This window comes from Jaculus jaculus, chromosome 2 (assembly GCF_020740685.1).
Source record: "Jaculus jaculus isolate mJacJac1 chromosome 2, mJacJac1.mat.Y.cur, whole genome shotgun sequence".
Classification (NCBI taxonomy): Eukaryota; Metazoa; Chordata; class Mammalia; order Rodentia; family Dipodidae; genus Jaculus; species Jaculus jaculus.
In genome coordinates this window covers 29934527-29962415 of record NC_059103.1, presented here as the reverse complement: position 1 = coordinate 29962415, position 27889 = coordinate 29934527, and the positions used below count along the sequence as shown (strand labels likewise).

At 38.1% G+C, this 27889-nt stretch overlaps 1 pseudogene; it reads left to right on the top strand.

The window, feature by feature from the left end:
• Positions 1 to 14262: 14262 nt before the first annotated feature.
• On the top strand, positions 14263 to 15131 carry LOC123458824 (annotated as a pseudogene).
• Positions 15132 to 27889: the final 12758 nt, after the last annotated feature.

Genomic DNA, 27889 nt, shown 5'->3' with positions numbered 1-27889 from the left:
TAGTAAAGTTGAACTCCATGTTTGTGAACCTGTTGTCTAGGAAGAACTTATCACATGGAAAACTAAGAGTGAGTTCAATGTGATAGTAAGGGGTTATGTACTAGGATCATTTGCTAATGAAAACTACCGATGAACTGAAAAGATTAGAAAGTACCAATAATGTTTGCCCACAAAAACTAATGGTGAAGTTCGAGTTCTGTAATTCTAACCGTGAATTCAAAGTTCTGTAGTCCCGCTGTATGTAATGGACATTTCTCACTGAGGACTAGCAGCAATTTCAATGTTCTGTAATTTCATTATGCAGAACATGTCCATTGGTAAACTAAGAGTGATTTCAACGTTCTATCAGAGTTTATGTACTAGGAACATTTCCTGTTGAAAACCCAGATGAATTCAACGAACAGGAACTGTGTGAATACTGAGAATGTTTCCCGTTGAAAACCGTGTACAATAAACAATTCTCTTTGAAAAGTAAGAGCGAATTGAATGTTCTATGATCCTATTGTGTAGGAAGCTCATTTCCCGTCTTAAAGTAATGGTAATTGACAGTTTTATTCACCGCTTATGTGGTAGGAACAGTTGCAATTAAAAAATAACAGTGAAATCCAAGAGTAGGACAGCTTGGATTCTTACTTTTCTCATTGAAAACTCATCATAAATGTCTTGGTTTTCTCTACTAGTGTGCACACTAAACTAATTCCACTGCTAACTAAGTCTGTATTCTTTGTTGCATAGTCCTGTATTGCAAGTGAACATTTCCCCATGAATAGTAAAGTTCAATTCCAAGTTCTGTAAACCTGTTGTCTAGGAAGAACTTATCCCCTGGAACTGAGAGTGAATTCCATGTGCTATTAGCCGGTTATGTTCTAGGATCATTTGCTAATGAAAACTAACCATGAACTGAAAAGATTAGAAGCTGCTTCAGTACCAACATAGGGTGTGCAAGAAAACTCACAGTGAAGTCCAAGTTCTGTAATATGATTTTGTTTAATGTTCAATTCTCCTTTGAAATCTATCCCAAATTCAAAGTTCTTTAGTTCTGCTGTTTGAAATGAAGGTTTCTCACTGAAAATCAATAGTGAATTGAATGTTCTGTAATTTTATTACAAAGAACATTTGCAATGGTAAACTAAGTGATTTCAAAGTTCCATCAGAGGTTATATGCTGGGAACATTTCCTGTTGAAAACCAACAGTGATTCAAGAGCTAGAACTGTGTGACTAGTGAGAATGTTTCCCATTGAAAAGTTTGTACAATAAACAATTCTCTTTGAAAAGTAAGAGCGAATTCAACAATCTATGATCCTATGGTGTAGGAAGCTCATTTACCGTCATAAACAAAGGCTAATTGACAGTTACATGACTGGTTATCTGGTAGGAACACTTGATATTGAAAAATAACAGTGAATGCAAAGAGTGGGAGAGCTTGGATTCTTATGTTTCTCATTGAAAACGCATTGTGAATGTTATGTTTTTCTGTCCTGTTCTCAACAGTAAACAAATCCGCATTCCTAACTAAGCCTATATTCAATGTTGCATAGTCCTGTTTTCTATGTGAAGATTTCACGATGAATAGTAAAGTTCAATTCAAAGTTCTGTAAACCTGTTGCCTAGGAAGAACTTATTCTGGGGAAAATTAAGAGTGAATTCAATGTGTTATTAGCGGGTTATGTACTAGGATCATTTGCTAATGAAAACTAACTGTGAACTGGAAAGATAAGCAGCTGCTTCAATACCAACATAGGTTGTGCAAGACAACTAACAGAGAAGTTCGAGTTCTGTAATTCAATTGTGTACAATATTCAATTGCTGTTTGAAATCTATCCCTGTATTCAAAGTTCTGTTGTCTCGCTGCTTGAAATGAACATTTCCCACTGAAGACTAACAGTGAATTCAATGTTCTATACTTTCATTACGAAGAATATCCCTATGGTAAACTAAGAGTGATTTCAAATTTCTATCAGAGGTTATATACTAGGAATATTTCCTGTTGAAAACCCACATGAATTCAAAGGGCTAGAACTGTGTGAATACTGAGAATGTTTCCCGTTGAAAACTGTGTACAATAAACAATTCTCTTTCAAAAGTAAGAGCGAAATCAATGTTCTATGATCCTATGGTGTAGTAAGCTCATTTTCCGTCTTAAAGTAAGGGTAATTGACAATTTCATTCACCTGTTATCTGGGAGGATCACTTGCTATTCGGAAACAGTAATAATTTTCAAGTGTACGACACCTTGGATCTTAGGTTTCTCATTGAATGCTCGTCATTAATGTCATGTTTTTCTGTAATTTTCTCCACAGTAAACTAATCCCACTGTTAACTAAGCCTGTAATCAATGTTGTATAGTCCTGTTTTCTAATTGAACATTTCCAGATGAATAGTAAAGTTGAACTCCATGTTCTGTACTCCTGTTGTCTAGGAAGAACTTATCCCCTGGAAAACTAAGAGTGAATTCAATGTGCTATTAGCCGCTTATGTACTAGGATTATTTGCTAATGAAAACCAACCATGAACTGAAAAGATTAGAAGCTGCTTAAATACCAACATAGGTTTTGGTAGAAAACTAACAGTGAACTTCGAGTTCTGTAATTCAATCGCGTATAATGTTCAATTGCCCTTTGAAATCTATCCCTGAGTTTAAAGATCTGTAGTCCCACTAAATTGAATTGAACGTTTCTCACTGAAGCATAACAGCGAATTCAATGTTCTGTAATTTCATTATGAAGAACATTTCCAATGGTAAACTAAGAGTGTTTTCAAAGTTCTATTAGAGGTTATATACTAGGAACATTTCCTATTGAAAACCAACATGAATTCAAAGAGCTAGAACTGTGGGAATACTGAGAATGCTTCCCGTTGAAAACTGTGTACAATAAACAATTCTCTTTGAAAAGAAAGAGCAAAATCAACGTTCTATGATCCTATGGTGTAGTAAGCTCATTTCCTTTCTTAAAGTAAGGGTAATTGACAATTTCATTCACCGGTTATGTGGGAGGATCACTTGCTATTAGGAAACAGTATTAATTTGCAAGTGTACGACAGCTTGGATCTTAGGTTTCTCATTGAAGACTCATCATGAATGTCATGTTTTTCTGGAATTTTCTCCACAGTAAACCAATACCACTGCTAACTAATCTTGTAATCAATGTTGTATAGTCCTGTTTTCTAATTGAACATTTCCAGATGAATAGTAAAGTTGAACTCCATGTTCTGTAATCCTGTTGTCTAGGAAGAACTTATCCCCTGGAAAACTAAGAGTGAATTCAATGTGCTATTAGCCATGTATGTACTAGGATTATTTGCTAATGAAAACCAACCATGAACTGAAAAGATTAGACGCTGCTTAAATACCAACGTAGGTTGTGGAAGAAAAATAACAGTGAACTTCGAGTTCTGTAATTCAATCGCGTATAATGTTCAATTGCCCTTTGAAATCTATCCCTGATTTTAAAGATCTGTAGTCCCGCTAAATTGAATTAAACTTTTCTCACTGAAGCATAACAGCGAATTCAATGTTCTGTAATTTCATTACGAAGAACATTTCCAATGGTAAACTGAGAGTGATTTCAAAGTTCTATCAGAGGTTATATACTAGGAACATTTCCTGTTGAAAACCAATTTGAATTCAAAGAACGAGAACTGTGTGAATACTGAGAATGTTTTCCGTTGAAAACTGTGTACAATAAACAATTCTCTTTGAAAAGTAAGAGCGAAATCAACGTTCTATGATCCTATGGTGTAGGAAGCTCATTTCCCGTCTTAAATAACTGTAATTGACAGTTTTATTCAACGCTTATATGGTAGGAACGGTTGCTATTAAAAAATAACCGTGAAATCCAAGAAGAGGACAGCTTGGATTCGTACTTATCTCATTGACAAGTCATCATGAATGTCATGTTTTTCTGTATTTTCTCCACAGTTAACTAATCCCACTGCTAACTAAGCCTGTATTCAATGTTGCATAGTCCTGTTTTCTAAGTGAATATTTCCCGATGAATAGTAAAGTTCTATTCAATGTTCTGCAAACCTGTTGCCTAGGACAAACTTATCCCATGGAAAAGTAAGAGTGAGTTTAATGTGCTATTAGTGGGTTATGTACTAGTACTGTTTCGTAATGAAAACTAACCATGAACTGAAAAGATTAGAAGGTGCTTGAGTACCAACAAGGTTTGTCCGGCAAAACTAACGGTGAAGTTCGACTTCTGTAATTCTAACCATGAATTCAAAGTTCTGTAGTCCCGCTGTTTGGAAAGAACGTTTCAGACTGAAGACTAACACCTAATTCAATATTCTGTAATTTCATTACGAAGAACATTTCCAATGGTGAACTAAGAGTGATTTCAATGTTCTATCAGAGGATATATACTAGGATCATATCCTGTTGAAAACCAACATAAATTCAAAGGGCTAGAACTGTGTGAATACTGAGAATGTTTCCTGTTGAAAACTGTGTACGATAAAAAAATTATCTTTGAAAAGTAAGAGTGAGTTCAACGTTCTAAAATCCTATTGTGTAGGAAGCTCATTTCCCGTTTTAAAGTAAAAGGTAATTGACTCTAACATTCATGAGTTATCTGGTAAGAACAGTTGCTATTGAAAAGTCCCAGGCAATTCAAAGAGTATGACATCTTAGATTCTTACGTTTCTCATTAAAAACTCATCATGAATTTCATCTTTTTCTCTAATTTTCTCCACAGTAAACTAATCTCACTGCTAACTAAACCTGTATACAAGGTTGTATAGTCCTGTTTTCTATGTGAACATTTCCCAATGAATAGTAAAGTTGAACTCCATGTTCTGTAAACATGTTGTCTAGGAAGAACATATCCCATGGAAAACTAAGAGTGAGTTCAAGGTGCTATTAGCTGGTTAAGTAATAGGAGCATTTGCTAATGAAATCTAACCATGAACTGAAAAGATTAGAAGGTGCTTGAGTACCAACAAAGTTTGCCAGTGAAAACTAACGGTGATGTTCGAATTCTGTAATTCTAACTGTTAATTCAACATTCTGTAGTTCTGCTGTTTGAAATGAAGTTTTCTCACTGGAAATCAACAGTGAATTGGATGTTCTGTAATTTAATTACCAAGAACATTTACAATGGTAAACTAAGAGTGATTTCAAAGTTCCATCAGAGGTTATATGCTGGCAACATTTCCTGTTGAAAACCAACAGTGAGTCAAAGGGCTAGAACTGTATGACTAGTAAGAATGTTTCCCATTGAAAACCTGTACAATAAACAATACTCTTTGAAAAGTAAGAGCGAATTCAACAATCTATGATCCTATGGAGTAGCAAGCTCATTTCCCCTCATAAACTAAGCTCAATTGACAGTTACATTAACCAGTTATGTGGTAGGAACACTTGCTATTGAAAAAAAGCATCGAATTCCAAGAGTAGGACAGCTTGGATTCTTACATTTCTCATTGAGAACTCATTATGAATGTCATGTTTTTCTGTAATTTTCTCCACAGCAAACTAATCCCACTGGTAACTAAGCCTGTATTCAATGTTGTATAGTCCTGTTTTCTACGTGAACATTTCTCGATGAATAGTAAAGTTTAATTCAATGTTCCGTAAACCTGTTGTCTAGTAAAACTTATCCCCTGAAAAACTAAGAGTGAATTCAATGTGCTATTAGCTGGATATGTACTAGGATCATTTGCTCATGAAAACTAACCTTGAACTGAAAAGATTTGAAGCTGCTTCAATACCAGCATAGGTTGTGCAAGAAAACTAACAGAGAAGTTCAAGTTCTGTAATTCAATTGTGTATAATTGTCCCGACCGCCTCTACCAGCAATAATGACGTGACCTGAGAGTTCTTCTTTAAGCAGTTTATTCAGGAACCTTGAACAATCTTCTGACCCCAGGGAGAGCCGACCCACCAGCTAAGTAGGCCTGCCCTCTCCAACCCCTGTGAGCCACGTGGCCCATGCAGATAAGTCCACAATTAAGGAAGCAGAATTAGTTAAGCAGCCTCAGCCAAATAAGAACTTGTTTATCCCATTGAGCGCTCGCTATCGGCCTAGAAGAAGACGGAAGCCAATGCCATCTTCAGGGCATGGCACATCGCATCTCTCCACAGTTCCCCCTTTTTGTTTTAAATGAAACAGGTGAGAGTAGAGGTCTGAGCACTGTAGTTAAATTCAAGTACCAATTTTGCCAGAGGCGGGAGTAAGGATGGATATTATGGGGAAAGGATGGTACTAACCCACTTTCACTCAGACATGCTCTACTCTAGGCTGCTAACTGCAGGCAGCATCCCTAGAGTGTAGTGATTTGCCTCGCAACCTGAACATGCTGAGTATTCTAGCTCTTCATGACAGCAAGCCATGCATAAGGGCACTGTCCTGCCTCAATGGCTGTAAATGCCTGAATAATCATAGCTGCATTCCTTTGCTGTGTGACCCTCATCTTGCATAGACATCACAGGCCCACCAAGAAGGCCATCACCAGGAGACCAGCCATCACTCCCAATAGCACCATGACAAAAGGGAGCCCACCTAGGCTGAGGGGGAACATCCATGCCATCTCCATAACTCCAAAGCCATCGATTAGTGAATCCAAGAGGCATTAACTGAAAATTGGCCTGGGCTCCAAGGGGCTTCCATCCAGGCAGCAGACTGATTATAAAGCATCACACATGGGGTTATTTGACTAATATTACTTACCAGCAAAAAGCACAAACTTCCCACTATTGGTACACTAACGTTGCCTTCAACGTGACTAATTTCCCCATCCAAGTGCAAATAGGAGAGACCTAAACTTTTATTGCTAGCAAAAAAGCGAGGGAAAACTTGGGCATTATATTGAACAGGAAGATGCTTTGGAAACACCGACAAGATCCCCCATTGAGGTTCTGCCTGAGTCAGACTCCACCCCTGGCCTATCAGCATCCATAGCGGAAGGATCTTCATGTTGATCTTTTCTGGTCAGTCTCTCGGGAACCCACACTGGATCCTGACAATCCTGCGGAAAATCCCAAACAGACCCTCTTGTCCACATCAATACAGGATGAGGGCCATGCCACGTTCACGTGAGCACATCTTTCCATTTATCATAGCCTTTCAGGGATCCACCTTGATATTGATGACGATCTGCCGTGGAAAGTCCATCCACGTCCAAATTTAAAAAATGAAGAGTAAAAAGAGCTAGAGATATTCTTTCCTTGGGGGTGCAGTCTTGGCCTACTCCCCCTTTTTGTTTTTGTAAGCGTTCTTTTAGGGTGCGATGAGCACGTTCCACAATTCCTTGTCCTTGAGGATTATAGGGTAATCCATGATTAAGCTGTACCTCCATCTGTTTGCAGAAGGAGGTAAAAGTCTGAGCCTTGTAGGCTGGTCCATTATCTGTTTTTAGTTGTTGTGTCTTCCCCCATGCTGTCCAGGTTCCCAAGCCATATTCTATGACATTGCGAGCTTTCTCTCCACTCAAGGGGGTAGCATAAATGACACCTGGTCAGGTGTCCACAGAAACATGAACATATCCTAAAGTTCCAAATTCTGAAATATGTGTTACGTCCATCTGCCAGATCTTAAGTGGCATCAACCCTCTAGGATTTACCCTTACACTGGGAGGATGATGGTGAATCACACATTGAGGGCAATCTAGAACTACCTGTCTGGCATCCGCTCGCTTCCAAGTGATGGGAATCCGTTCCTCAGTGGCCACATACCCTGGATGGTACCCTATATCCTGCATAATCTTTTGGGAATTTTCTGAGTATTCATTACTTAACTTAAAACACATGTTTTTTAATAGTCTCTTCCCCAAAGTGCAATAGGAAGTTCTAACACATATGGTTGAATGACCCCAGAATGTCCCTCCTGATCTTCCATTTTAACTGTCTTGCACTGATATCTGGAGTTTTTGCATAACCTAGGCCTTGAAGAGTTTTAGAAGAAGCCTGTATTGGCCAATTGGATGGCCAGTCTCTTTTAGAAGTATTACTTTTCTCTGCCCCGGTATCCAGAAGCCCAAGAATTTCTTTGCCTTCAAACCTTAATTTTAATGTAGGTCTCTGCTCAAGATCCAGGGATAAAAATGTTAAATCATTCCCTGTGGACCCAAATCCTTTATCTCCTCTCTCTCATACATTAGCGGTAAATCTTTCATGAAGGCTGGGTAAAATGAGTAACTGGTTTATACGACCTCCGGGGGAAATGGACACAATCCCTCGAGCGGAAGACACCATGATCTTAACTACACCGGTAAAATCTGGATCAATCACGCCTGGATGAACTATCACACCTCGTAGGGCTGATGATGATCTTCCTAGCAACAAACCAACTGTACCCAGTGCTAGGGGTCCTTTAAAATCAGTATCCACCACTTGGACCCCATTGCGAGGAGTTAATATGAGTCTGATGGTGGCATGGAGGTCCAATCCTGCTGAGCCCGCAGTGGCTCTCCGCGGTCCCTTGGATGACGGAGGGTGGGCCATTTCTCCACTTCCTGGTTGTTGTTCTGACTCTCTACTGCCCCGTATATTTGCAGGCCCTGGTGGCATGGGCCCTGCTGTCCGTTTTTTGTACGGGGTCCACCATAACCTGGACTAAGAAGTTGCCCATTAATATCCTTCACAAATCGGCTTTCATTAGCCTAGTGGTTCCATTTTTTATATTTCGGACATAGCCCAGGCTGCCTGGGGCGTAGGCTGTTTCCTGTATTTGGTGTATTTTCCCTCTCAGTGGATTGCCTTTAAAGGTTTCCCATCTTGCCAATCTAAAGGAAGCCTTTGAACCTCCTCTCTTGTTTTGAGACAGCTGTACCACAGCCGCTGCAAGACCAGCATTTTTCAGGGGTCCTCCTAGTTCTCTACAAACTTTCATCCAAGCCTCCAGTCCCTTGCTCTTATATGGGGTAATAGCAGCTCTACATTCTTTTGTACATTGTTCATAAACTAACTGTTGTAAAAGCGGCATAGCAGCATCAGGATCCCCAAAAGTCCTTCCTGCCACTTCTACCATTCTCACCCCAAAGTCAGAGAATGGCTCCATGGGTCCTTGTAAAATCTTAGTAAGATTACCACTGACTTCTTTGTATCAAGGATTTCCGTGCCTTAATGGCAATCTGGTTGACCTGTCCATAAACCTGTAGAGGATATCCTGTCTGCTGGTTGGCAAACCTTCCATGTCCTAGCAACATATCTCTGTCCCAGATGGGATTTCCCTCCCTAGCATTGACAGCAGCCTGCTCTGTAGCAAATTCAATTGTAAAGGCTCTCCAATCTAAATATTGTCCTGGACTCAAGCAGGCTTGGTCTAGTCCACCACAATCTTTTGGGGTCATGCAATGCCTGTTCAATGACTCTACTTGGGCTATGGAGAATGCAGCAGTTATGCCAAATATTCTGACTGACTCACCTAGGGACTTGATGACCTTTAAATCAAGAGGCTCCTCATAGCAGTTACCCTGAGCATCTTGAAAAACTGGACAAGCAAGTTGTAGCTCTGATCTTACAGCTCCCACACTTCCAGGCAAAAGGAACGTCCTGAACCTCCTGAGGGAGCTGGGTTGCCTGACTCATCATACAATGGCGGAGTAGAGGGGACCTTGGTCAGCTGTCCTGCCGTACTAACGGGCCCTGAGTTTTCTTTTTCCTTCTTCTTATCCTTCAAAGAATGTTTTCCCATCCTCTCTACCAAAGCTTGCAGCTCCTCATCTATATCAGAGCAGTCTGTGTCTCTTGTTTTCCTTTCTCCTGACTTCTCTGATCTTTCTTCCTTTAACATTTCTAAAGCTGTTTGTCCTTCCTCCACTGCTCTGCAGTTCCTCTGGTCCTCAAGACAGAGTCTAATCAGCTTCCAGAGTGGCCTAACTTCTGCCTTTAAAGTTCCCTGATCCCAAGCGAAGTACAGATCCCTCCCTAAGTTATCCCAGCATGCGACCGTTAGGTTACCTGACATCGCAAACCAGGGGGCAACAGTATCGCACTCATTCAAAAATCTCTCTAGCGTACTTTTCTTAACTTTCAAATTCTTTGACAAAAGCAGCTCCTGAAGATCCAAAACAATTGGGTGTGAATGAGAAGCGCCCATATTACTTTTACCTTTAAATCTGCTCACTGGCCTGCAGTGACTTTACATTCAGTTCGCTATCACCGCAAACTCTTCTTCGCTCTCACATTATCTACAGAGTAGAGCACAAGTTGTCACTTCCCCGTGATCTTTATTGTCCCACCTTACTTTAGGGAAGTTACCAGTGCTGCCCTGACTGCAAAAAGTTCTGAGCCTGCTTCGAGAGAGAGGATCCCCATACCGGCCACCACATGTTGCGACCACCTCGACCAGCAAGAATGATGCGACATGAGACCTCTTCTTTAAGCAGTTTATTCAGGAACCGTGAACAATCTTCTGACCCCGGGGAGGGACAACCCACAAGATAAGTAGTCCTGTGCTAGCCAACCCTAGTGAGCCACGTGGCCCATGCAGACATATCCACGATTAAGGAAGCAGAATTAGTTAAGCAGCCCAAGCAAAATAAGGACTTGTTTATGCCAGAGAGCGCACGCTATCAGGCTAGCCGAAGGGGGAAGCCAACGCCATCTTTAGGGCACGGCACATCGCAGCTCTCCACATATAATGTTCAATTGCCCTTTGAAATCTATCCCTAAATTCAAAGTTCTGTATTCCCGCTGTTTGAAATGAACGTTTCTAACTGAAGACTAACAGCGATTTTAAGGTTCTCTAATTTCATTAGGAAGAACATTTCCAGTGGTAAACAAAGAGTGATTTCAAAGTCCTACATAGGTTATATCCTAGGAATATTTCCTGTTGAAAATCAACATGAATTCAAAGGGCTATAACTGTGTGAATACTGTGAATGGTAGGTTCAGTTGCTATTGAAAATAGCATTGAATTGCAAGAGTAGGACACCTTGGAATCTTACATTTAATATTGAAAATACATCATAAATGTCATGTTTTTCTGTAATTTTCTCCACAGGAAACTAATCCCACTGCTAACTAAGCCTGTATTCAATGTTGTATAGGCCTATTGTCTAAGTGAACATTTCCCAATGAATAGTAAAATTGAACTCCATGTTCTGTAAACCTGTTGTCTAGGAAGAACATATCCCATGGAAAAGTAAGAGTGAGTTCAATGTGCTATGAGTGGTTTATGTACTAGGATCATTTCTAAAGAAAATTAACCATGAACTGAAAAGATTAGAAGGTCCTTGAGTACCAACAAAGTTTGCCCGGGAAAACTTATGGTGAATTTTCAATTCTATAATTCTAACCGTGAATTCAAAATTCTGTAGTTATGCTGTTTGAAATGAATTTTTCACACTTAAAGTCAACAGTGAATTGAATGTTCTGTAATTTCATTAAGAAGAACATTTGCAATGGTAAACTAAGAGTGATTTCAAAGTTCCATCAGAGGTTATATGCTGGGACCTTTTCCTATTGAAAACCAACAGTGATTCAAAGGACTAGAACTGTGTGACTAGTGAGAATGTTTCCCTTTGAAAACTGTGTACAATAAAGAATTCTCTTTGAAAAGTAAGAGCGAATTCAATGATCTATCATCCTATGGAGTAGGAAGCTGATTTCCTGTCATAAACTAAGGGTAATTGACAGTTCCATTCAAAGGTTATCTGTAAGGACACTTGCTATTGAAAAATAACAGTATATTCAAAGAGTACGAACGCTTGGAATCTTACGTTTCTCAATGAAAACTCATCATGAATCTCATGTTTTTCTGTCCTGTTCTCTACAGTAAACAAATCGGCATTCCTAACTAACCCTGTATTCAATGTTGGATAGTCCTGTTTTCTAAGTGAATATTTCCCAATGAATAGCAAACTTCAATCCAATGTTGGCTGTAAGCCTATTGTCTAGGAAGAACTCATCCCCTGGAAAACTAAGACTGAATTCAATGTGCTATTAGCCGGTTATGTACTAGATTCATTGGCTAATGAAAATTAACCGTGAACTGAAAAGATTAGAAACTGCTTCAATGCCAACATAGGTTGTGCAAGAAAACTAACAGTGAAGTTCAAGTTTTGTAATTCAATGCTGTATAAAGTTCAATTGCCCTTTAAATTTTTCCCTGAGTTCAAAGTTCTGTAGTCCTGCTGTTTGTAATGAAAGTTTCTCACTGAAAACTAACAGCGAATTCAATGTTCTGTAATTTCATTAGGAATAACATGTCCAAAGGTAAACTAAGAATGATTTCAAAGTTCTATCAGAGGTTATATACTAGGATCATTTCCTGTTGAAAACCGACATGAATTCAAAGAGCTAGAAATGTGATAATACTGAGAATGTTTCCTGTTGAGAACTGTGTACAATAAAAAATTCTCTTTGAAAAGTAAGAGAGAATTCAATGATCTATGATGCTATGGAGTAGGAAGCTCATTTACCGTCATAAATAAGGGTAATTGAGAGATTCATTCACTGGTTATCGGGTAAGAACACTTGCTATTGAAAAATAACAGTGAATTCAACTAGGTGGACTGCTTGAACTATTACGTTTCTCACTGAAAACTCATCATGAATGACATGGTTTTCTGCAATTTACTCCACAGTAAAATAATCCCACTGCTAACTAAGCCAGTATTCAATGTTGTATAGTACTGTTTTCCAAGTGAACATTTCCTGATGAATATAAAAGTTCAATTCAATTTTGGCTATAAACCTGTTCTCTAGGAAGAACTTATCACCTTGAAAGCTAAGAGTGAATTCAATGTGCTATTAGCCAGTTATGTACTAGGATCATTTACTAATGAACTAACTGTGAACTGAAAAGATTAGAAGCTGCTTCAATACCAACATAGGTTGTGCAAGAAAACTAACAGAGAAGTTCGAGTTCTGTAATACAATTGTGTATAATATTCAATTGCCCTTTGAAATCTATCCCTGAATTCAAAGTTCTGTAGTCCCGCTGTTTGAAATGAACCTCTCTCACTGAAGACTAACAGCCAATTCAATTTTCTGTAATTTCATTACGAAGAACATTTCCAATGGTAAACTAACATTGAGATTTCTATCACAGGTTACATACTAGGAACATTTCCTGTTGAAAACCAACATGAATTCAAAGCGCAAGAACTGTGGGAAAACTGAGAATGCTTCCCCTTGTAAACTGTGTACAATAAACAATTCTCTTTGTAAAGTAAGAGTGAATTCAACGTTCTATGATCCTATTGTGTAGGAAGCTCATTTCCCGTCTCTAAAGTAACGCTTATTAACAGTTTCATTCACTGGTTATCTGGTAGAATCAGTTGCTTTTGAAAAATAGCATTGAATTCCAAGAGGAGGACAGCTTGGATTCTTACATTTCTCATTGAAATCTCATCATGAATGTCATGTTTTTCTGTAATTTTCTACACATTAAACTAATCCCACTGCTAACTAAGCCTGTATTCAATGTTGCATTGTCCTGTTTTCTAAGTGAACATTTCCTGATGAATAGTAAAGTTCAATTCAATGTTCTGTGAACCTGTTGTGTAGGGAGAACGTATCCCCTGGAAAACTAACAGTGAATTCAATGTGCTATTAGGCGGTTATGTACTAGGATCATTTGCTAATGAAAACTAACCATGAACTGAAAAGATTAGAAGGTGCTTGGGTACCAACAAGGTTGGCCGTGAATGTATCGGGGAAGTTCGAGTTCTGTAATCCAAACCGTGAATTCAAAGTTCTGTAGTCCCGCTGTTTGAACGGAACCTTTCTCACTGAAGACAAACAGTGAATTTAATGTTCTGTAATTTCATAATGAAGAACATTTCCAATGGTATACTAAGAGTGATTTCTAAGTTCTATCAGAGTTTATATACTAGGAACATTTCCTGTTGAAAATCAACATAAATTCAAAGGGCTAGAACTGTGTTACTACTGAGAATGTTTCCCGTTGAAAACTGTGTACAATAAACATTTCCTTTTGAAAAGTAAGAACGAATTCAATGTTCTATGATCCTATTGTGTAGGAAGCTCATTTCCCATCTTAAAGTAAGGGTAATTGACAGTTTCATTCACCTCTTATCTGGAAGGATCAGTTGCTATTGATAAATAGCATTGAATGGTCACCAGGGAGAGCCTGCAGCACCTTTGCCGCCAGCGCATGGGCTCTGTGGCTCCTGAAGTTGTGCCCGGACATGGTGGATGCCGTGGCTGGGGCGCGGGGCCACTGTCCGCCACCAAGGTCCTCTGCTTCAATCGTGGGAGTAGTCCTGATGGTGCAGTGGGCCCTGGACCCCTAGAGCTCTGGAGGAATTTAAGAAAATTTTTAGTGCATTTCAAGTGCATGGGATAGAAGATGAATTCTTCCTCCCCCACCGTGAATGAAGAACCTGACGCTCTGTCAGTAGTTAACCAGCTACTGGATTTAGCGGCAGATCCACTAAATAGAAGAACCATCATCAAAGATCAGGGATGTCTGCCTGGCCTGATTTTGCTTATGGACCATCCCAACCCCCCTGTTTTGCACTCAGCTTTGCTTTCTCTTCGATACTTGGCAGAATGTCGTGCAAACAGAGACAAGATGAAAGGAGAACTTGGTATGATGCTAAGCTTGCAAAACTTTATACAAAAGACAACAACTCAAGGAGAAACAAAACTTCTGGCCTCTGAAATCTATGATATTCTTCATCCTTCCAACATGGCAGATGGTGATAGTTTTAATGAAATGAATTCACATCGAAGGAAAGCTCAGTTTTCTCTGGGAACTACGAACAATCGTGTCAAAACAGTGGTTTGTACATAGATGGTTTTGATGATACGTCTCGAAGAAATCTATGTGAAGAGGCTTTGTTAAAAATTAAAGGTGTTATTAGCTTTACTTTTCAAATGGCTGTTCAAAGATGTGTGGTGCGAATTCGTTCAGATTTGAAAGCAGAGGCTTTGGCATCAGCTATAGCATCAACTAAGGTTATGAAAGATCAGCAAGTTGTGAAAAGTGAAAGTGGGGAAGAGATGCTGGTCCCATTCCAAGATACTCCTGTGGAAGTAGAAGAGAACACAGAGCTGCCCGATTACCTCCCTGAGGATGAGAGTCCTTCAAAGGAACAGGACAAAGCAGTGTCTCGTGTTGGCTCACACCCAGAGGGTGGAGCAAGCTGGCTGAGCACAGCCGCAAACTTTTATCCAGATCATTTTACTGGTGACTTCAACTTCAGTTTGGGGCTCAAGGACTAGTCAACCAACAAGGGGCCAGTTTTCCATTGTTGTGGTGAATTGTAAAGTGCAATTTGCAATAAGTTATCATGAAAGTTTTGGGATTACATGATTGTGTATGCTGCATTTTACATTTTATTGGACATTTATCTCACTGAGTTGTATAACAGAGGCTACAGGTGGAGTTTGTTTATGAAGGTATTTTGGTATTGTTTTCCTTTGCTTATTTGCCTCACAATTTTAAAAACATGGGTCCACTGTTAAAACCACATGTATGTGCAGCTTTTCATTCTATTTTATACGAAGCATGTGATTAGGAAAAGTAATGTTCACCTCATGCCTCAGGATCTTTCTGAAGAGAAGTTTTACATAGCTCAAGTTGTGCATGAATTACTGAATTCTTTGTCAGCTTTTCTTCATGAAAAATACATGAGACATGCTTTTGTACTCATCACCAAAAGTTGAAAACATATCTTGTTTGCCCTCTTTTGTGCCTTTTTAATTTTGCCAACCATGTTTATAGAAAGGACATTACTAATGACATTCTGCAAACTGAAATATATAGTAGTCCCTTAAAATATAATTCTTTAAAAAATTACAATCTTATGTGATATAAATTTAATAAGGTTAACACGAAATCAGTTAAGAAAGAAATGTGTAGTAGCAGAGTACTTTTGGAAATATTTGAATGTGACCAAATGTGGCTCTAGTTGACTACTGTTCACTTTGGTTTTGATCAGCTCTTAAGAGTTAGATCCACCGTGATACTGTGAGCAATGTAAATGGTCTGTAAGCCTTACTGTGTGATTACACACTGTGTCCTGCTAGAAAAGGGTAATTGTACGAAAGAACTGACAAACTTGAAGAAAGAAAACAGAAATTTCAATGCCTATAATGCCACAGTGCCACTTTGGTAGCATCTAACCTAACAAGAATTGCCTGGCTGAAGCCTATACAATAGGGGTTTCTTTTTACTCTATTTTTTGAGGTTATTTTAAAAATGCTGCAGTCATATTCAATTTTATTTTTCAGATCCAAAATATTGCTCATAAAGAAAGAAACCCAGCATTGGTCACTTACTTTGTTTCTCATATCTAGCCAGATAAAACGGATTTCATTGACAGTAAGTTACACAAATAAATATATACATATAAGTGTTTTGTAGATAAAAACAAATTACATGTATGTAATGCTTTTTAGAAGTTCTGAAATATTTGGCAACTAAGATTTTCTTTTTGGAAATCCAGCTAAATCTGTTTTAATGTTAACATGATTAAAAACTAATAGAGAGAAACTTAAGTTCATTATTGTCACCATGTAGAGCTGCTATTTTACTACTTGGAGAATGTGAAGTGAAAATTAGACCTTGGAGGATTTCCTTTCATTTTTGAGAATGTGAAGTGAAAATTAGACCTTGGAGGATTTCCTTTCATTTTTATTGCTTCTCTTTTAGAGAAATATTAAAGCATCCACTGTTACTGGAGAAAAATAATTGTAATGTACCATCACTAATAAGAGTTTTGAGCTCTGTTCATTAACATTCTGATTCTGTGGAGGGAAAAATACTGAGGATATTGAGAACAATTATTTTTTTTTTTCCTGCGTCTGGTCTCTGGTTCAAGTGATAACGCACAAACAGGAGATACAAATTTTCAGGGCACATGCTGCTTTAAATGCATACAACTACTTGTTGCCAGAACCAGATGTGATGGAAAATAAAAACAAAAACACCTCTTTTCTATAGCCATTAAAGCAAAGTGTACTTTTTGTTTTAACAAGCTTTAGTTCTACTTTGCAATATCACACATCTGCTTATTTAAAAACTAACCCTTTGGTATTATGGTTCAGTACAAGTAGGTGTTTCAGCTTGATGTTTGTGTGTTCTAAGTGGTCTTTTATTCCAGGTCTTATACAGCAGTCAAGGCAACTATAATGGCATTTTTTGAAATATATTGTAAAATAATAAAAGGTAATAATTAAAAAAAATAGCACTGAATTCCAAGAGTAGGACAGCTTTGATTCTTACGTTTCTCATTGAAAACTCATCATGAATGACATGTTTTTCTGTAATTTTCTCCACAGGAAATGAATCCCACCTAACTAACCCTGATTCAATGTTGGATAGTCCTGTTTTCTAAGTGAACCTTTCCCGATGAATAGTAAAGTTCAATTCAATGTTCTATGAACCTGTTTTCTAGGAAGAACATATCCCCTGGAAAACTAAGAGTGATCAAAGTACTATTAGCTAGTTATGTACGAGGATCATTAACTAATGAAAACTAACCATGAACTGAAAAGATTACAAGGTGCTTGAGTACCAACAAGGTTTGCCCGCGAAAACTAATGGTGAAGTTCGAGTTCTGTAATTCTAATGTGAATTCAATGTTCTGTAGTTCCACTGTTTGAAATGAAGGGTTCTCACTGAAAATCAACAGTGAATTGAATGTTCTGTAATTTCATTATGAAGAACATTTAAAATGGTAAACTAAGAGTGATTGCAAAGTTCCATCAGAGGTTATATGCTGGGAACATTTCCTGTTGAAAACCAATAGTGATTCAAAGGGATAGAACTGTGTGACAAGGGAAAATGTTTCCCTTTGAAAACTGTGTACAATAAACAATTCTCTTTGAAAAGTAAGAGCGAATTCAATGACATTATGATCCTATGGAGTAGGAAGCTCATTTCCCGTTCAAAAACTAAGGATAATTGACAGTTACATTCACCGGTTATCTGGTAGGAACGCTTGCATTTGAAAAATAACAGTGAATTCAAAGCGTAACACTGCTTGGAATCTTACGTTTCTCACTCAAAACTCATCGTGAATGTCATGTTTTTCTGTCCTGTTCTACACAGTAAACAAATCCGCATTCCTAACGAAGCCTATATTCAATGTTGCATAGTCCTGGTTCCTAAGGGAACATTTCCCGAGGAATAGCAAAGTTCAATTCTATGTTCTGTGAACCTGTTGTAGAGGAAGAACGTATCCCCTGGAAAACTAAGAGTGAATTAAATGTGCTCTTAGCCGGTTATTTACTAAGGTTCATTGGCAAATGAAAACCTACCACCAAGTGAAAACATTAGAAGCTGCTTCAATACCAACATAGGTTGTTCAAGAAAATTAACAGAGAAGTTCGAGGTCTGTAATTCAATTATGTATAATGTTCAATTGCCCTTTGAATTCTATCCCAGACTTCAAAGTTCTGCAGTCCCGTTGTTTGAAATGAACGGTTCTCATTGAAGATTAACAGCGAATTCAATGTTCTGTTATTTCATTACAAAGAACATTTCCAATGGTAAACTATGACTGATTTCAAAGTTCTATCAGAGGTTATATACTAGGAACATTTACTGTTGAAAACCAAAATGAAATGAAAGGGCTAGAACTGTTTCCCAGTGAAAACTGTGTACAATAAACAATTTTCTTTGAAAAGTAAGGGGGATTCAACCTTATATGGTCCTATTGTGTAGGAATCTCATTTCCCGTCTTAAAGTAAGGGTAATTGACAGTTTCATTCACTGGTAATCTGGTAGGATCAGTTGCTATTGAAAAATAGCATTGAATTCCAAGAGTAGGAAAGCTTGGATTCTTACATTTCTCATTGAAAACCCATCATGAATGTCATGTTTTTCTGTATTTTCTCCACAGCAAACTAATCCCACTGCTAACTAAGCCTGTATTCAATGTTGTATAGTCCTGTTTTCTAAGTGAACATTTCCCGATGAATAGTAAAGTTGAACTCCATGTTCTGTAAACCTGTAGTCTAGGAAGAACATATCCCATGGAAAACTAAGAGTGAGTTCAAAGTGCTATTAGCGGGTTATTTTACTAGGATCATTTGCTAAAGAAAACTAACCATGAACTGGAAAGATCAGAAGGTGCTTGAGTACCAACAAAGTTTGCCTGCGAAAACTAACGGTGAGGTTCGAGTTCTGAAATTCTAACCATGAATTCAAAGTTCTGTAGTTCCGCTGTTTGAAATGAAGGTTTCTCACTGAAAATCAACAGTGAATTGAATGTTCTGTAATTTCATTAAGAAGAACATTTGCAATGATAAACTAAGAGTGATTTCAAAGTTCCTTCACAGTTTTTATGCTGGGAACATTTCCTGTTGAAAACCAACAGTGATTCAACGTGCTAGAACTGTGTGAACTAGTGAGAATGTATCCCATTGAAAACTGTGTACAATAAACTATTCTCTTTGAACAGTAAAAGCGAATTCAACGATCTATGATCCTATGGAGTAAGAAGCTCATTTCCCGTCATAAACTAAGGGTAATTGACAGTTACGTTAACCGGTTATCTGGTAGGAACAGTTGGTATTGAAAAATAACAGGGAATTCAAAGAGTAGGACAGCTTGGATTCTTAGGATTCTCATTGAAAACTCATCCCGAATGTCATGTTTTTCTGTCCTGTTCTCTACAGTAAACAAATCCACATTCCTATCTGAGCCTGTATTGAAAGTTGCATAGTCCTGTTTTCTAAATGAACATTTACCGATGAATATTAAATTTCAAATCAATGGTCCATAAACCTGTTGGCTGGGAAAAACTTATCCCATGGAAAGCTAAGAGTGAATTTAATGTGATAATAGTGGGTTATATACTAGGATCATTTGCTAATGAAAACTAACCGTGAACTGAAAAGATTAGAGACAGCTTCAATTCCAACATAGGTTGTGCAAGAAAACTAACAGAGAAGTACGAGTTCTGTAATTCACTGTGTATAATGTTCAATTGCCCTTTGAAATCTATCCCTGAATACAAAGTTCTGTAGTCCCGCTGTTTGAAATGAATGTTTCTCACTGAAGACTAACAGTGAATTCCATGTTCTGTAATTCATTACAAAGAACATTTCCAATGGTAAACTAAGAGTGATTTCAAAGTTCTACTAGAGTTTATATACTAGGAACATTTCCTGTTGACAACCAACATGAATTTAAGGGCTAGAACTGTGTTAATACTGAGAATGTTTCCCATTGAAAACCGTGTACAATAAACAATTATCTTTGAAGTAAGAGCGAATTCAACGATTTATTATCCTATGCAATAGGAAGCTCATTTCCTGTCTTAAACTAAGGGTAATTGACACTTATATTAACCGGTTTTCTGGTAGGAATAATTTCTATTGAAAAATACAGTGAATTCAAAGAGTAGGACAGCTTGCATTCTTATATTTCTCATTGAAAACTCATCATGAATGTCATGTTTTCCTGTCCTCTTCTCTTCAGTAAACAAATCTGCATTTCTAACTAAGCCTGTATTCAATGTAGCATAGTTCTGTTTTCTAAGTGAAGATTTCCCGATGAATAGTATAGTTCAACTCAATGTTTTGTAAACCTGTTGCCTAGGAAGAACATATCCCCGGGAAAACTAAGAGTGAATTCAATGTGCTAATAGCCAGTTATGTACTAGTATAATTTGCTAATGAAAACTAACCATGAACTGAAAAGATTAGAAGGTGGTTGAGTAGCAACAAGTTTGCCTGCAAAAACTAACAGTGAAGTTTGATTTCTGTAATGCTAAGCATGAATTGAATGTACTGTAGTTCTCCAGTTTGAAACGAAATTTTCTCACTGAAAATCAACAGTGAATTGAATGTTCTGTAATTTCATTAAGAAGAAAATTTGCAATGGTAAACTAAGAGTGATTAAAAAGTTCCATCAGAGCTTATATGCTAGGAACATTTCCTGTTGAAAACCAACAGTCATTCAAACGCTAGAACTGTGTGACTAGTGAGAATGTTTCCCATTGAAAACTATGTACAATAAACAATGATCATTAAAAAGTAAGAGTGAATCAATGATCTATGATCCTATCAAATAGGAAGCTCATTTACCGTCATATACTAAGGCTAATTGACAGTTACATTCATAATTTCCCAATGAATAGTAAATTTCAATTCTGTGTTCTCTAAACCTGTTGCCTAGGAAGAACATATCCCTGGGAAAACTAAGAGTGAATTCAATGTGCTATATAGCCGGTTATGTACTAAGATCCTTTACCAATGAAAACAAACCGTGAAATGAAAAGATTAGAAAGTGCTTCAATACCAACATAGGTTGTGCAGGAAAACTAATAGACTAGTTCGATTTCTGTAATTCAATTGTGTATAATATTCAATTGCCCTTTGAAATCTAACACTAAATTCAAAGTTGTGTAGTCCTGCCCTTTGAAATGAACCTTAACAATCTGCTGGCCACACTAAATGAAAACATAAAAAAATGCAAGGATGATTTCCAAGAATCATCAAGAAAATCAGAAAATGAGACAAAAAGGGAGCTGGACAAAGTGATGGAAGTGATACATACGAAACTAGTAGAAAATGCAAACTTAATTGAACAAGTCCAAAACTCACTAGAGGCCCTCAGGAATAGAGTCAGCGAAGTGGAAGATAGAAACTCTGATCTGGAAGAGAGGATGGAAGAAACAGTTCGAGAGTCCAAAAATTTCAGTAAGTTCAAAACTTCCTGTGAACAGAACATGAGAGAATTGTGGGATACACTTAAACGTCCTAATATCAGAATCATTGGGACACCAGAAGGAGAAGAATTTCAGACGAAAGGCATGGAGAACTTATTTAACAAAATAATTGAAGAAAACTTCCCTCGTCTCTTAAAAGAAAGGCCAATCAAGACATAAGAAGCAAACAAAACTCCTAACAGACTAGACCCAATGAGAAACTAACCAAGGCATATTATCATTAAGACTCTAAACATTGACACCAAAGAGAAATTCCTAAAAGCAGCTAGGGAAAAACAGCACATCACTTTCAAAGGAAACGCCATCAGAATTACTTCAGACTTCTCAATGGCAACCCTGAAAACTAGAAGGGCCTGGAATGAAACTCTCCAAACTCTAAGAAACTATGGGTTCCAACCCAAAATACTCTACCCATCAAAAGTCTCCCTTATAATAGATGGTGAAAGGAAAACTTTCCATGACAAATCTCAGCTTTACAATTATATGAACACAAAACCAGACCTACAGAAAGTATTCCATGAAATACTCCATAGAGAAGAACCAAATAACCAAACACAAATGCCTACAAGAAGCAGATCACAGCAACCAAACCCAGAGTAGATAGAGAAAATGCTGCACTCCATGGAAAGGCCAATACACCTGTACCACCACTTGTTCACAATTTGATCAAATCAAATCTCACAGTCATAACCCTAAATATTAATGGCCTTAATTCACCCATCAAGAGACACAAGCTCACAGGGTGGATCAAAAAATTAGACCCCTCAATCTGCTGCCTTCAAGAAACCCACCTTACCACTAAAGACAGAATCCTCCTCAGGATGAAAGGGAGGAAAACAATATTTCAAGCAAATGGAAATAAGAAAAAAGCAGGTGTAGCTATATTAATATCAGATAAAATTGACTTCAAACCAAAAACAATCAAAAAAGACAAAGAAAGATATTACAATCATAAATCTGTATGCACCAAACACAGGTGCTCCACAGTTCATAAAAGAAAACCTACTTGACAATAAAACAGAAATAACCACCAACACCATCATAGCTGGGGACTTTAACACACCATTATCAGTAGTAGACAGATCATCCAAACAGAAGCTCAACAGGGAAGTAAGAGAGGTCAACAAAACCATACAGCATTTAGACCTAACAGATATCTACAGAACTTTCCACCCCAAATCCACAGACTACGCATTCTTCTCAGCAGCAAATGGAATATTCTCTAAAATAGACCATATACTGGGTCACAAAGACTGCCTCCACATATTTAGGAAAATCGACATAATTCCCTGCATGATATCAGATCATAATGCTATATTCCTAGAAATCAACAACAATAAAACCAACAAAAACTCCAATGGCAACTGGAAACTGAATAGCACACTCATATACAATAAATGGATAGTGGATGAAATAAAAAAGGAAATTGCAAAATTCCTGGAATTGAATGACAATGAGAACACATCATACCAAAACTTATGGGACACAATAGAGGCAGTCCACAGGGGAAAATTCATAGCACTCAATGCCTTCATAAAAAAGACAGAAAGATCACAAATCAATAGCCTAACCTTCCACCTAAAGGCATTGGAAAAACAAGGAAAATCCAACACAGAGAGCTCCAGAAGGAAAGAAGTAATTAACATCAGAGCAGAATTTAATGAATTGGAAACCAAGGAAACAATTAAGGCAATTGACAAAACAAAGAGCTGGTTCTTTGAAAAAATAAACAAGGTTGACAAACCTCTGGCCAATTTGATCAAGCAAAAAAAGGAGAGACTCCAAATTAAAACAAATTCAAAATGAAAAAGGAGAGATCACAACAGATATAAGGAAATCAGCAGAATCATCAGGACTTATTTCAAAAAACTTTACTCCACAAACTGGAAAATGTGGAGGAGATGGATACATTCCTGGATGCATATCAACTACCAAAAGCTAAACTCAGAATAGATTAATCACCTCAAAGAACGCATCACACTCATAGAGATTGAAAAAGTAATAAAAATCCTCACAAAGAAGAAGAGTCGAGGACGAGATGGATTCCCAGCCGTATTTTATCAAACCTTTATGGAAGAACTCAAACCAATCTTTCTAAAACTGTGCCATACCATTGAAGAACAGGGAAAGCTATCCAGCTCCTTCTATGAAGCTAGTATCACACTAATCCCAAAACCAGTCAGAGATGCCACAAGAAAAGAAAACTACGGGCCTATTTCCCTAATGAACATAGATGCAAAGATCCTCAACAAAATACTCCCAAACAGAATCCAAGAACACATCAAAAGCATTATCCACCTTCACCAAGTGGGATTTATCCCAGCAACACAAGGGTGGTTCAACATATGAATATCTGTCAATGTAATTCACCACAAAAAAAGCTTAAACATAAAAACCACATGATCATTTTGATAGATGCAGAAAAGGCCTTTGACAAGATACAACATCACTTCATGATCAAAACATTGGAGAGAATCGGCATGGCCAGTTCACATCTTACCATAAACAAACCATGAACTGAAAAGATTAGAAGGTGCTTGAGTAACAACAAAGTTTGCCCGCGAAAACTAATGGTGAAGTTCGAGTTCTGTAATTCTAACAGTGAATTCAATGGTCTGTAGTTCCACTATTTGAAATGAAGTTTTCTCACTGAAAATCAACAGTGAATTGAATGTTCTGTATTTTCATTACAAAGAACATTTACAATGGTAAACTAACAGTGATTTCAAAGTTCCATCAGAGGTTCTATGCTGGGAACATTTCCTGTTGAAAACCAACAGTGATTCAAAGGGGTAGAACTGTGTGACTAATGAGAATGTTTCCCGTTGAAAACTGTGTACAATAAACAATTCTCAAAGAAAAGTAAGAGCGAATTCAACGATCTATGATCCTATGGAGTAGGAAGCTCATTTTCCGTCATAAATTATAGGTAAGTGACAGTTACATTTAGCGGTGATCTTGTAGGAACAGTTGCTATTGAAAAATCACAGTGAAGTTCGAGTTCTGAAATTCAATCGCCGTTTTAAATCTAACCATGAATTCAAACTTCTGTAGTCTCACAGTTTGAAATGAACATTTCTCACTGAAAATCAACAGCTAATTTAATGTTCTGTAATTTCATTTCGAAGCACATTTCCAAAGGTAAACTCAGAGTGATTTCAAAGTTCCATCAGAGATTATATATTAGGAATATTTCCTGTGGAAACCAACATGAATTCAGAGTTCTAGAACTGTGTGAATACTGAGAATGTTTCCCATTGAAAACTGTGTAGGAAGCTCATTTCCCGTCTTAAAGTAAGAGTACTTGACAGTTTCATTCAATGGTTTTCTGGTAGGAACAGTTGCTATTGAAAAATAACAGTGAATTCCAAGAGTAAGACAGCTTGGATTCTTACGTTTCACATAGAAAATTTTAGAAGGTGCTTGAGTACCTATAAGGTTTGCCCTCAAAACCTAATGGTGAAGTTCGAGTTCTGTAAATCTAACCGTGAATTCAAAGTTCAATAGTTCCACTGTTTGAAATGAAGGTTTCTCACAGAAAATCAACAGTGAATTGAATGTTCTGTAATTTCATTAAGAAGAACATTTGCAATGGTAAACTAAGAGTGATTTCAAAGTTCCATCAGAGGTTATATGCTGGGAACATTTGCTGTTGAAAACCAACAGTGATTCAAAGGGTTAGAACATTGTGACTAGTGAGAATGTTTCCCGATGTATACTGTGTACAATAGACAATTTTCTTTGAAATGTAAGAGCAAATTCAACGATCTATGATCCTATGGAGTAGGAAGCTCATTTACCGTCATAGACTAAATGTAATTGACTGTTACATTCACCAGTTATATGGTAGGAACAGTTGATATTGAAAAATCACAGGGAATTCAAAGAGTACGACATCTTGTATTCTTAGATTAATCATTGAAAACTCATCGTGATTGTCATGTTTTTCTGTCCTGTTCTCTACTGGAAACAAATCTGCATTCTAACTAAGCCTGTACTCAATGTTGCATAGCCCTGCTTTCTAAGTGAACATTTCCTGATGAATAGTAAAGTTCAATTCAATGTTCAGTTAACCTGTTCTGTAGGAAGAACTTATGCCCTGAAAAACTAAGAGTGAATGCAATGTGCTATTAGCCGTTTATGTACTGGGATCATTTACTAATGAAAACTAACCGTGAGCTGAAAAAATTAGAAACTGCATCAATACCAACATAGGTAGTGCAAGAAAACTAACAGAGAAGTTCGAGTTCTGTAATACTATTTTGTATAATATTCAATTGCCCTTTGAAATCTCTCTCTGATTTCAAAGTTGTGTAGTCCCGCTGTTTGAAATGAACGTTTCTCACTAAAGACTAACAGTAAATAAAATGTTCTGTAATTTCATTACAAAGAACATTTCCAATGGTAAACTAAGAGTGATTTCAAAGTTCTCTCAGAGGTTATATACTAGGAACATTTCCTGTTGACAACCAACATGAATTTAAAGCCAGTTATGTGCTGGGATCATTTACTAATGATAACTAACTGTGAACTGAAAAGATTAGGAACGGCTTCAATACCAAGATAGGTTGTCCAAGAAAACTAACAGAGCAGTTCGAGTTCTGAAATTCAATTGTGTATAATTGTCGCGCCCTCCTCGACCAGCAAGAATGACGTGACCTGAGAGCTCTTCTTTAAGCAGTTTATTCAGGAACCTTGAACAAACTTCTGACCCCGGGGAGAGCTGACCCACAAGCTAAGATGTCTTGCACTAACCAATCCTTGTGAGCCACGTTACCCATGCAGATAGGTCCACCATTAAGGAAGCAGAATTATTTAAGCAGCCTCAGCCAAATAAGGACTTGTTTATCCAGAGAGCACTCACTATCAGCCTAGAAGAAGACGGAAGCCAATGCCATCTTCAGGGCATGGCACATCGCATCTCTCCACAGTTCCCCCTTTTTGTTTTAAATGAAACAGGTGAGAGTAGAGGTCTGAGCACTGTAGTGAAATCAAGTACCAATTTTTCCAGAGGCGGGAGTAAGGATGGATATTATGGGGAAAGGATGGTACTAACCCGCTTTCACTCAGACATGCTCTACTCTAGGCTGCTAACTGCAGGCGGCATCCCTAGAGTGTAGTGATTTGCCACGCAACCTGAACGTGCTGAGTATTCTAGCTCTTCATGACAGCAAGCCATGCATAAGGTCACTGTCCTGCCTCAATGGCTGTAAATGCCTGAATAATCATAGCTGCATTCCTTTGCTGTGTGACCCTCATCTTGCATAGACATCACAGGCCCACCAAGAAGGCCATCACCAGGAGACCAGCCATCGCTCCCAATAGCACCATGACAAAAGGGAGCCCACCTAGGCTGAGGGGGAACATCCATGCCATCTCCATAACTCCGAAGCCATCGATTAATGAATCCAGGAGGCATTAACTGAAAATTGGCCTGGGCTCCAAGGGGCTTCCATCCAGGCAGCAGACTGATTATAAAGCATCACACATGGGGTTATTTGACTAATATTACTTACCAGCAAATAGCACAAACTTCCCACTAGTGGTACACTAACATTGCCTTCAACCAGACTAATTTACCCATCCAAGGGCAAATAGGAGAGACCTAAACTTTTATTGCTAGCAAAAAAGCGAGGGAAGACTTGGACATTATATTGAACTGGAAGAGGCTTTGGAAACACCGACAAGATCCCCCATTGAGGTTTCGCCTGAGTCAGACTCCACCCCAGGCCTATCTGCATCCATAGCGGAAGGATCTTCATGTTGGACTTTTCTAGTCAGTCTCAGGGGCACCCACACTGGATGCAGACAATCCTGCCGAAAAACACAAACAGACCCTCTCGTCCACGTCAATACAGAATCAGGGCCATGCCACGTTCCCATGAGCACATCTTTCCATTTAACATATCTTTTCAGGGATCCACCTTGACGTTGATGATGATCTGCTGCGGAAAGGCCATCCCTGTCCAAATTTAAAGGATTAAGAGTAAAAAGAGCTAGATATATTCTTTCCTTGTGGGTGCAGCCTTGGCCTTTTCCCCATTTTTGTTTTTGTAAGCATTCTTTCAGGGTGCTATGAGCATATTCCACAATTCCTTGTCCTTGAGGATTATAGGATAATCCATGATTAAGCTGTACCTCCATCTGTTTGCAGAAGGAGGTAAAAGTCTGAGCCATGTAGGTTGGTCCATTATCTGTTTTTAGTTGTTGCGGCTTCCCCCATGCCGCCCAGGTTCCCACGCCATATTCTATGACATTGTGAGCTTTTTCTCCACTCAAGGGGGTAGC